The 12,776-nt window shown below is 38.9% G+C and overlaps 1 protein-coding gene across 1 annotated transcript in view; it reads left to right on the forward strand.

The window, feature by feature from the left end:
- The first annotated feature begins 517 nt into the window (after positions 1 to 517).
- MAP3K2 (mitogen-activated protein kinase kinase kinase 2) overlaps positions 518 to 12,776 on the forward strand; it is a 109,741-nt gene continuing 97,482 nt past the window's right edge. Inside the window, exon 1 of the mRNA XM_074214935.1 lies at positions 518 to 759. The gene's annotated coding sequence lies outside the window, so the exon portion shown is untranslated. The remainder of the gene's footprint in view (positions 760 to 12,776) is intronic.

The following is a 12,776-nucleotide window of genomic DNA, read 5'->3' on the forward strand; positions in this document are numbered from 1 at the left end:
CGAAAGAGCGCGGGGCGTGCGCGGCCACGAGCGCCGCCTTCGCCCTCCCCTCCCCCGCCCGGCCGCGCGCTCTCCGCCCCGAGCTTGGCCGCGCGCGCGCACGGGCCCGGGCGGCGCGCACGCGGGGAAGGGACGATGGAGCCGGGGCCGGTGACGCCTTCCGCGCGCTGTGCTCTACGTCATGGGTGCGTGTGGAGTGGCGGCACGGCTGTCGTCGGCGACGGCGGCTTAGGCGAGCGGCGGGGCTGCTCCGGCGGGGGTGGGGCGCTCGGCTCGGCCGCCGGAGGAGCGGACGCCGGCGGAGGCCGCGGCCCTGCGCCTGCTCCGCCCCTCGGCCCCCGCCCCCGGTGAGGAGCTCGGGCCGCGCCGGGCCCCGCGGAAGGCATCGGCGGGCCGCCCTGCCCTGGTCGTCCTCGGCCCGCCGCCGGGGCTCCATGTGAGGCGCGCCTGGCCCTCGGCCACCGCCAGCCGCGCGACTGACCGCCCCGCGCCGCCGCCGCCGCCGCCTCGCCGCCGCTCCCGGGGAGCCCTTCCCTGCCCCCCGCGCCCGGGCTCGCGCGCCCGCCCCTCCCCCCCAGCCCCCGGGGGGGAGTGGTGACAGGCCGTGAGGGGGAGGGGGGTGGGGTGGGCCGACAGTGGGGGCGCCCCCAGCCCAGCCCCCGTGGAGCCGCGCGGAGACCCCCGCCCCGGGGCCGTCCAGGCGCGGAGGGGCTGATCCGGCGGGCGACGGCCCCCGCCCCCTGCAGCCCGTGGAGCCAGGTACGTGCGTGTGTGTGCGTGTGTGCGTGCGTGTGTGTGCATGCGTGTGCGCGCGCGTGTGTGCGTGTGTGCATGCGTGTGCGTGCGTGTGCGCGCGTGCGGGGCTGGTGAGCCCTGTGCGAGGCGAGAGGGCTGGGCTCGGGGGTGCACACATGTGGCAGCTGGGCCGCCGCCAGAGGGAAGAGGGGGGCCGGGGGGTCGGGGTCCCCGGGGCGCGGGATGGCCGCCTGCAGGCGGGGGCCTGGCCCGCTCCCGGGCTGTCACTGGCCCGGGCCGGGCCCCGCTTCCCCGACGCGTTGGACGCGCGGGACGCGCTCCTGGGCTTAGGCATTTTGTATGGAGGGCCCACCTCTTGGGAGAGTGTCTGGGGCGGGGGACTCGTGGAAATCGGGGATCTGCAAAGGTTTTAGAAAATTGGGAGAGTTAGAAGCATTTCGCAGCCCCCGAAGTGCTTGTCTAAAAAGTATCACGTTTCTTTAGGACCCTCCAATTTAAAATTTATTTTCTTTGCATTCTTAAGGAAACAGGCATCTTGCAGCTATAGTCAGTTTTTGCAAGGAATGCCTGTGTTGAAGAAGGTGTGAGCTAAATAGTTCCTTCCCTCTTTGGGCTGGGTACTAGATACAGTTACTGTGTGCTCCTAGACAAGTTTTTTCCATGAGTTTCTCAGCTTAGCCAAGAAAATTTTCTTTGTCGCTTTTTTGCTTTTCATAATTTTTAAAGATCTTTTTTTTAATTGCCTTTTTGTTGTTGGGGCTTGGGGGGAAATGCCTTTTTGCTCTTTTATACTATGAGGAGATAAAAATGCTCTTGTATTCGTTCAGAAATGGGCTTTTGAGGCATCCTAGAGACTTAGAAAATTGAGTGTTCTACTTGAGATTCCTTAACTTGATAAATTTGTTGTTAGATATGTGGCAGCGGCCACACACTAAACTGATTTGCAAGTTTTATGCTTTCCTTGTCTCATGCAATGTTTCTGAATTATTTGATAACTTAATTTAGGAAATCCTAGAAAGTTATCTCCTATCAGTTTTGTGTAATTGAATTTTCATTCCTCTGCAATGAAGGATGAATGTATTCTGTGTATACTTACCCAAAGAATCCATTTCATTACTTTTTCCAGAAAGTTATTAAAATAAGGGACCTTACTTAACAGAGTAGTTTTTTTAAAAACTCTTAAAACAAATTTGGTGTACTCAAATTTCTTTCCACATGCTCAAGAAAAACAGTTATCGAGTATTTGGGAAATTAGTTTTTCATGTCTAAAACAAATTCACAGATTGATTTATTTGCAAAAATGTGAATTCATTTGGTTGAATCATGTAGACATTGGTGGAATGATTATATAGTTATGATCTATGTGGAACTTTTGTCCTGAAATAAGAATCTTCTAAATAGATCTAACTTAGTTTTTGGGGGGAAACTTTATAAACTTTAAAGAAAACGTTTTTGTATTTATTTACTATTATCTTCATATTTACGTTATTTTTCAAAAGGAGATAACTATTATAAGTTAGATACAGGCATGCCTTGCTTTATGCAAACCTAATATATATATATATATATATATATATAATCTAAAGTCATACAAAGTTCAATTAAGTCACAATTGTCATCATTTGCTTTACATAAAAGATTGATAAAGCAAGTTCTCTTCATACATAAAATATCAGATTGGGGAATACTACAATTTTTTAAGAATACAAATAAAGCAAGATAGTTGTGAATGAGTTGAATTTACCAAAAAAAAAGCCAACTAACTCTTTTAAATTGTCTAAGATGATGTTAAATATTTACTATGAAATGTATCATTTGATCTTGGCTGTCTTTTGAACTCCTTTAGGACATATATTGCATGTTGCTCATAGCATTTAATCATATATTACTTTTTAACTTCTACTGTTACTTAATTTTTAAACTGTTTAATGCTTGTGTATAGATCTTCCCTATCTAGAACGAGCAGGGGAAAGGTTTACACTTTTTTGTGCCTACTTAGTGTCTAATAAGTACTCAAATCCTATTAAGAGTTTTCAGTAAAACAAATCTTATTTTTTTAAAGATATAATTATAAAATAAGAGATGTCTTCTAATGGGAAACTATACCCTATAATGATTAGTAATATAAATGTATGTGTTCTTGAAGTAAATATAAGGATGGTGTTGAAACCACCCCATTTGGCTCTGTTGTCTGTTTAGATGAGAATATTTTTTGGTTGAATTACATAATCAGAACCAGTGAATAGGACCAGTACATCATCTTTAATCATTCAGAGCTACTATGTGAGAGACCTCAGCTTATACTGAACAATTTATATGAATAAAGAGAGAAACTATTTCAGAGTAGGAAGAAAAAAAGAGGTACTGAGCCTTGGGTTTGAGAGGTTGGAACAAGCATGGAGTAAAGGGAGGACTAAGCTGTGTTTAAGAAGTGAGATTTCTGGGAGAGTCTTTGACTCCATGGGCATTCCGGAGAGAAGGACCTTAGTCTGAGGGAATTCCTAAGAAAAGACAAAACTTTTTCACCAACCTCTGGCCAGGAAACCAGTACACAAATACTACAATATAATATGTTTTGTTATCTATAAATGTTTCCTGAAAACTGAATTTTGCCTCTTATTATAAAGACAGGGAATAACCAGAGATAGATAAGATAGAAAGCTTTGCTAGGTATTAGTTTTTTCTTAAATTGAATGCTTGGAGCAGTTGTTACTGAAATCAGAACTTTTTATCTAAAATAAAACTAAAATAAAAAAGTCAGGAGGACCTGGGTTCAAATCCAACCTCTGTGTGACTCTGGAGCAAAATACTCAACCCCTTTGTCTCCAAAAAATAAAATTAATTCCCTAGAGCAGATCTCTGTCAATTATTTAACTACAGGATACCTGAGTTGTTCTTTGAAAGAAGTCAGGGATTTTAAAAAAAGGGGGAGTTGAAGAGGGAAGGCTTTCTAAGCTTGGGAAGATAGCTTATGCAAAGATACTGAGGTGGGAGGTGAAATACTGTCTTGGAAATTAGTAAGTAGGCTAGTTTCTGGGAATATGATATAGAGTTAAAGTGAAGTCATTCTGGAAAGAACCATTGGAGGCAGAGTGTGAAGGATCTTAAATGGCAAATAAAAACTTTGTATTTTAGTCTAGAAACATTGAAACTTCTTGAGCAGGGGAATGACATGGTCCGACCTGTGCTTTATCAATTTGGCAATTATGAAGAGAATGGAGGACGGAGTGGAAAGAGTGGATTATGGAGGCAGTTGGCTGGTGTTGATAAGTTACCTGAATTATGGTGATGACCATCTGAGTAGAGAAAACTGGATGGATACCAGAGATTGAAAATAAAATCATGCATCATGGCAAGGGATTAGATATGGGGAGGGAAGATTTGAGGATGAACTCTGATGTTGGGAAACTGGTCACCTGGAAGGATGATGATGTGTGCCCTGATCAGAAATGGTAAGTTCAGAAAAGGTTTGGTTTTAGAAGAAAGATGAATTCTATTTTGGACTTCATGAGTTTGAGATACCTATTTTTTGTGTTTGTTTTATGATAAGAGGATTGGAGCCCAGGAGAGAATAGGGATAGATTCATAGATCTCATACTAATTTCACAGAGATAAACTGTGAATACATAAGAGATGATAAGATCTTTAAGACCTCAGTCTTGAGTGATAAATGTGAGGCAATTGGGATTAAGTGACTTGCTGAAGGTCACACAGCTAATGTCAAGTGTCTGAGGCTAGATTTGAACTCCTGTCCTCCTGACTCCAAAGTCTACTGTGTCACCTAGCTATAACCTTGGAAAAAGCAAGTTTTTAATAGAGTGATGAAATCAGAAACTAGTTTTCAGGTGGTTTAAAAGAGTGGAATATGAGGCAGCTAGTGGCACAGAAGAAAGAGCTGTACCTGAAATAAGGAAGAGCTCAGTTTAAATACTCCTGACACTTTAGTCTAGCTCTGTGTGACCTTGGGCAAATCAGTTAACCACTATTTGCTTCAGTTTCCTCATCTGTAAAATGGGGTTAAATAATAATAATTGCTTTACAGGAATGTTATAGTGATCAATTGAAGTAATGTTTTTCAAGCACTAAATGCTAGCTATTATTATTATTATTGCCAGTAAGTATAGTTTTTCCCTAGAGCTTTGACAGTGAGGGGAAAAAAAGAGATGTAAGCTCATACTTTTAAAGGTATGACATGATCAAATAAAAGGGATGGTTTTTTTTTACTACTAGGGCATATCTGGGTTTGTATGTGAGTGGCAAGAAAGAAACTCTTGTATATTTCGTTTTTTTTAAATTAAAGTTATGTTTTAAGTGTCTTTTCTCTTTATACTAATTTCTTCTATAGAATAGGAATCCCTGTAGAATGGGAAGGATGGGTATCAGGAATATCAAACTTGCCCAGATTCTTCTAAGGCTTACATGAGATAACACACAGAATGCTTTGCAAATAACTTTATGTAAATGTTAGTTTTTACTAGATTACCCTCCATGGGACTTAGAACCACAATGAAGGCTTTAAAATACTTTGTTGTGGAATATTCAAATTCCCATGGAGTCAGTGAATTTTCTAATTAAATTGCAGTGACTAGTATTTTATGTATATGCCCTTTTAGATAAATGGTGTGTTCATTTTTCTTTTAATGTTTTATATAGTAGATATGTGAGAACTAAATGTATATAGTCTGTTGTCAAATGCACATGTGGATATTAAGAATCTTTAGTCATTCTTTTCTGACTTCTGAGGGCACTTCTAACTCTAAATCTAAGATTCTTTTTGTCATTTCTGTTATGTATTAGAGCCTAAAATTTTTTTGTGAAAATAATTTTCAAATTCATTTATATAAATCAATGGAAAAATATGATTCAATATGCAGTAATTATTTTACACAGGCTGTTACACATAATGCATAAAAAGAGGTTAACTTGTAATGGTCTTCTTGATTAATGATTCTGGGATATCATAAATGCTATAGGGGTACATTATTTTCTTGTATTATTTGTGACTCAAAAATTCATTATTAGAACTTGAAATATTTTGTGACTTTTTATTTGACTTCTGTTTCTACAATGATTGTGTTTTAGTATTACTTGAGTATCTTTTTTTATAATTACTTCCAACATCTAACTCCTTTCTTTTTATTTTTGTAATATTAAAGAGAACTGGAAGAAATCACAAAATGATTGATCACAGTATAAATTTATGTCATTTGATCTCAACTGGGCTTTCCCCAGTCAAACATCCCACCCTATTCTTCCTTTAATGACTTCAATAGCTCACTTTTCATAGCAACTGTTCCAAATCTTTTGGTTTCACCTTTCTCTTATCTTTTTTTTTAAGTTTTTTTGCAAGGCAATGGGGTTAAGTGGCTTGCCCAAGGCCACACAGCTAGGTAATTATTAAGTGTCTGAGGCTGTCTGCTACCCTTTTTAACTAAGGACCTTATCTGATACCTCACTAAAAAAAAATAAAATAAAATACAGGCTACTGGCTAAGAGTTCTTCCTTTGCCTCTCCTCATCTCATATCATTCAGACCCCCCCCCCCCCATCCCCCTTATCTTTCTTCACTCCTATCTTGGTTAAAGAGGTGGTCATTTCTTATTGCCAAAAATCAGCCCCTCTAAGTGTACCCCATTATTACATCCCCATTTCTTCAGAAAAATGTGGTTATTAATGGTTTCTTAATTTCCAAAGCTAATGTCTTTTTTTTTAGGTCCTCATCCTTGACATCTTTGCAGCCTGTAATGCTATTGATCACTTTCTCCTGCAAACTCTGTCTTCTCTAGATTTTCATGATACTATTTTCTTTTGGTTCTATTCCTTCTTCCAACTGCTTCTTTTCAATCTCCTTTTCTGTTTTTCATCCATGGTAGATCACTCATTTTGGGTGTCCTCCAGGACTCTGTTCCTGGGTCCTTTTGTTTGTCCTCCTTATATTGTTACTTATACAGCCTCATCAACTTTCAATTGTAATGATTCCGAGAACTTTATAATCAGCTTTACTGTCTGCCATCTGCTACCATCATGTACCACCAGCTGCTTCTTGGACATCTTGAATTGGATGTCTAATAGGTATCTCAAACTCAGTATGTTCAAAATAGAACTAATCTTTCCCACAATTCCTTCTCTTAACAGTTTTTCTGTTCCTGTCATGGGTACCAATATCCTAACAGTCACCAAGGTTTGCAACATATGCATCCTTATTGACTCATTTTCATTTACATCCATATCCAATGTCTTTTTTTTTTTTTTAGGTTTTTGGCAAGGCAGATGGGGTTAAGTGGCTTGCCCAAGGCCACACAGCTAGGTAATTACTAAGTGTCTGAGACCGGATTTGAACCCAGGTACTCCTGACTCCAAGGCCAGTGCTTTATCCACTACGCCACCTAGCCGCCCCTCCAATGTCTTTTCAAATTCTCCCTTTGTAACGTTGCTTGAATGTATCCTCTTCTTTTCCCTCACCACTATTGCAATATTTGTCTGACCTATCTCCCTCAACCTAATCCAGCCTCCATTCAGCTGCCTAAGTGATTTTTCTAAAGTCTAAGTTTAGCCACATTAGTTCCTGGCTGAATGAACTATAAATTGCTGTTTGGCTTTTAAATTTCTTCATAACCTAGTCTTTTCCTGCTTTTACAATCTTCTTGTACTGGGCCTTTTTTTACTCTCCTTCCAGCACTTTAAAATCCATCTTCATTGTGTTATTTTGTAGCCCCTTCATCTTTGACTCCATGCTTTTGTGCAGTCCCCATCTTATTAAACAGAGTGCTCTGCCCCTTAATTTCTCTTGGTTTCCCTAGCTTCCTTCATGACTCAGCTTTTCTTACATTATACAGTACTTTTCCTGGATCTCTCTAAGATCATCTCCCATATACTTTGTTTATTTCTTGCTCTTACTTAGTTATTCACATGTTATCTCTCCATTAAAATCCAAGCTCCTTGTTTGGGGCTTTCTTTTTATCCCTAATACTTTGCACATATAGTCAGCAGTTACTAAAGATTTGTTGACTGATTAACTGATTGATTAATGATCTATTATTTATATACTGCTTTAAAGTTTATAAAGTTCTTTGCATACCTTATCAAGTTTGAACTTCATAGTATCCTTTTGAGGTGTATACACTTGAATTATTTTTGCATTCTACAGATGAGAAAACTGGTACAAAGAGAGATTATGTATCTTGCCAGGGTCACACATTAAGTGTCTAAAACAGAATTTAAACTCATTTCTTCCTGACTCCAAATTTGGTTTTCTATTCAGATACCACATAGTTGCCTTTATTAACTGATCTAATGAGCTATTGAGAGTTTTGCTAACAACCTGTTGGAAGTGGAGAATTTCACTAGTTGGTCCATAGAAGTTGAGATGGGTTTCATCATAATTACAATTTTTAAAAAAAAATTAGCAAATGCTTGGTATACACAACACAGAGTACTAAAGGTTTAGATTGGCATATGGAAAACAAAAGAAGTTCAATACATTAATAGAACACGGGATTTATTGATTCCACATTATTTAGTATTTGTTAGACCTTATTAGGAGAATTTTATTCAATTCTAGATAACACATTTAAGAGGGACATTGATAAATTATAATTTATTTTGAGGTGAGATAATAGGATTTAAGGAAATTTGAAACCATGTTACGTGAAAAACTATCAAAGGAGCCTGAGAAAGAGAAACAAAGGGAGGACAGGCTAGTTTTCTTCTAATGTTTAAAGAGCTATTATGAGGAATTACAGATAGAACTTAAAGAGAAGAGCTAAGTCTAATGTGCTCAAAAGCAAAGACTCAAAAACCATTTGTTAAGGAGAGAACACCTATTTGGTGGTAGGAGTTTGGAGTTTATGAACCTTTCCAACTCTTAATTTCGTTTGGATTTTACAAGGCAGTGGGGTTAAGTGTCTTGCCCGAGGTCACACAGCTAGATAATCGTTAAATGTGAGGTTAGATTTGAACTCAGGTCCTCCTGACTCCAGGGTTGGTGTTGTTATCACCTTTCCAACTGCTCCACTTTCCAACTCTTTTTTAAAAATGGTGGGAGGGGTTCATGTCATTTACACTTTCCAGTTACTTTCTTCTTTCCTAGAAAGCCCTCTTTTTAAACAAGTGCATTTAAGCAAAACAAATAAATACTTTAGAGATGTCTGAAAATCTGATTTTTATCTGTTGTCCACTACTTGAATATCTGTGTACTAATTGTCCTTCTAAAGTTGTGATTGAATGCTGCATTCATTAAAGTTCCAAAGTCTCAGTGTTATCTTCCTTTAAATTATTGTAAAATTGTTCTCTTGGCTTACTTCCAGCAGTTCATATAAGTCTTCTTGATTTTCTCAGTTCTTTGTCATTTCTTGCTATCTAATAAGTATCCATTACATTCATGTACCACACTTCAGCCATTCCACAGTTAATGGGCCCCTACTTTCCTTTTAGTTCTTTCTTACTATAAGAAGTAGTCTAAAATATACCAATACTGTGTATATGGATAAAATCCTTTTGCTCTATCTTTTGACTTCCTTGAAATATTTGACTAGTATGGCATTTTGGGGTGAAACTGGATGTATAGTTGATTGACTTTTTAATATAACTCCAAATTAATTTCTAAAAGAATTGAATCATTCACAACCCTCCCCACCATATATTATTATTTCCTTTCAATTCCAGGAGTCTATGAACTATTCTAAAGTAATCAAAGACATTTTGTTATAGAATATAAATGATATAATAATGTCATACATCCTTTTTCCTTACTTCCAAATAACTTGGCATATACCAGGTTGCCAAATGCCTTGGGAAATTTCTTGCTAATTGGATATTGTGACCATGGCATCCATATTATTCCATATCTTAGAGTTAAGGGATCAGTGACTGTGGAAAAAAAGTCATCCCTGAGCCGTATGGCTTTTGATTATACTATCAATTTCCACAGTCTCTCAGAACAAGTCTAGGGGAGCTTGACCTTTGACCTCCAATCTTTTGCTTTTAATTTTTTCCAAAATTCTACATTTATCTATAGGCATGGAGACTACTGAACCTCTTGAGTATGCTTGATTTCAAAGGGATACATTCAATATCTAATCCCCAATTACCTTCTCATCTTCAGCAAATAGCCTCTGTCTTAGTGTCTGATTCAAATAGCTACGCCCTTTTTCATTTATTAAACTCGAGACATCTTGACTCTAAGCAGGGATATTTATAAGAGAAAATAAAAATATATATAAATTCAATAATTATATGTCAGACTAAAGTTATTAGAAGTTCTTGTTAAGTCACTCAGTATTAATAAGGGCTCATATTGTACTGAAAGGCTTTGTAGAGGAAACAAAAGGTATAAAAGACATATTTAAACTCCTGTTGGATCAGAGCATTTAGAACCAGAGCAGTTTTTTAGGCAAGTCTCCTCCTCATTTTAGCCCTAGAGAGCCTAAGTGCTTTGTCCAAGGTTAGACAGACTTTGTAAGTGGCAGAAGTGGAATTAGAATCCAGGTCCTCTGATTTTAGATTTTATGTTAAAAATGATTTTATGTTAAAGTGGTTGATGATTTCTTTTGTTTTTTTCTCTTGTCTCAGTTCCTGAACCACATATTTGTACCAGGACTAATCTTCTACCTCCTGCTCTTGTAGCATAGTTCATAGAATGTTGATCCTAGAGTTAGGGAAACCTGAGTTCATATTTGACCTTAGATATTTAATAGATGTATGATCACAGTCAAGTCAATTAACATGTGTGCCTCAGTGTCTTTAACTGTAAAATAGAAATAATATGTCACCTTATAGGATTGTTGTGATGATCAATTGAAATAATATTTATAAAAGATGCTTAAAATAGTTCCTGGCATAAAGGGAGCACTATATAAATGCTTATTAACTTTCCTTCCTTTTTTGGATGGGGGGGTCTACTCGATCTGATTCTGTGTGCCCTTTGTTGACGTTCACTTCCAGTATTTGGGTCCCTTAGATTTTTGAGGATCAGAGTACTATATCTTCAGGGCCCTCTTGACTTTTTAAGACAGAGTGCTAGATACCTTGGAGCCTAAGAGTTTGGGAAAACTCATTTTGCCAACAATGTATTCCAGGACACTTCCGAGGTACCCACAGTAGGTTTCCAACCATCCGGGGGTTTTCTGTGGAAGTCCACTGCCCTTAGAGCCTCTGAACACAGCCCTGCAGGCTCACTCTGGGAAGGTTGCTTGCTTTGTTGACCTAAGCAGGGAACTGGTTTTTCTGGGAACCTCCTTCCAATTATTGCTCATAGGCTTCTGGCTGACTTTTGTGCAATTCTGGGGAGGGGGGGGTGGAAATAATAAGCTGCATTTACTATGGTTGCTTATTGGATTTCTTGATTATTATTTGATTTGATAATGATTTTTAGATTTTTGCTGGAGTAGGTGTGGAGGAGCTGAACTACCTGCCTCCTTTCTAGCAGCCATCTTCTAAGACTGTATGCCTGATAATTTGAAGAAAGGGAATCAGAAAAGGCATGGGATGCTAAGTTTTAAGGAATAGAAAAAATATTTTAATAGATGTTATATACAAAATGTTTGGAATGTTAGCTAGGTAGGAAACAGATTATGAATAGATGGATAGATTTAAATATTAAACTGAGGAGTTTGTCTTTTATCTTGGGGCACGAGGAATACACTGAAAGTTCTTTACCACCAGAGTGATGATGTGGCAGGACTCTTGTGTTTCAGAAAGGTTTTGTTTGTTTGTTTGTTTGTTTGTTTTTTGGTAATTGTTTAGACATGAGAGGAGATAATAGAAGCAGATTGTTTATATATAGGAAGCTGTTGGAGTAATCCAGGTGATATGTGATTAAAGAATACAGGCCACTATCACTTATGTATTCTTTGATCCAGAACATTGGTCTTTTGGCTTTTCTACCACCAGACATTCCATCTCTTGTCAAAGACATTATCTCTGACTGCTGCCTTCCCCCCTGCCCTGCCCTGGAATGTCCTTTATCCTACTGACTTACCTAAGCTTCCTTCAAGTTCCAACTGAAATCCTATATTCTCCTGGAAGTTTTTCCCAGTCCCTCTTAATTCTAGTGCCTTCCCTCTATTAATTATTTCCTATTTTATATATAGCTTGCTTGTACATAGTTGTTTGCATATTTTCTTCCTCCATTAGATTGTGGCCCCTTCAAGGGCAGGGACTTTTGCTTTTCTTTGTATACCTAGCATATGGTATATAGTAGATGGTTAATAAATATTAACTGGCATACAGCTGAATAGACTAAGATATATGTGAGAGATGTCATGAAAGCAAAATGGATTTTGGGAGTTCAAGGGAGTAAGAAGAGTTAAGAATGACTGAGATTTGGAAGCCATGATGGATTGAAAGATGATTGTACATTTAACAGAATTAGGATGTTTGAAATTCATCAATCAAGAAGCATTTATATGCTAGGCATTGGGGATACAAATACAAATATGATATATTTTTTTATTTTTTTCTTCCTTGGATTTTCATGAATAGAAGATGTGATCATTCCTTCATTTTAGGAAAGTCATTTTTAACAACCTTAATAGCAGTGTTGGAGGATTGAAAGTCTTATGGCAGTCTAACCATGTAGGAGCCTATTGTAATGGGCTAAGCTATAGATGTGGAGGTCCTAAACTAGGGTTATGACCCCTTGAGTATAGAAAAAAGTCAGATGCTAGCAGTGTTGTAAAATAAGAAGCAACAAATTTGACAACTGAGTGAATATATGAGGTAAGAGAGAGGGAGTTCCAAGATTACACTGAGAATGTGAGCCTGGGTGACTAAGATGGTGATGCCTGGAGAAAACCCAAGCAGTTCAGTAAAGGGGAAGATAATGTTGAGTTTGAGATGCCTTGGAGACTTAGGGACAATGTCCTTAGTCTTGTAACTCAGAAGATTAACTAAGGTTCTATGTATACATCTAAGAATCATCTTCATATAAACTTGAACTAAAACCATTAGAGATGCTGAAATCAATAAGGGTGAGAATGTAGGAGGAGAAAAGAAGCAGCTATATGATAGAACCTTAGATGA

This window comes from Macrotis lagotis, chromosome 1 (assembly GCF_037893015.1).
Source record: "Macrotis lagotis isolate mMagLag1 chromosome 1, bilby.v1.9.chrom.fasta, whole genome shotgun sequence".
Taxonomy (NCBI): domain Eukaryota; kingdom Metazoa; phylum Chordata; class Mammalia; order Peramelemorphia; family Peramelidae; genus Macrotis; species Macrotis lagotis.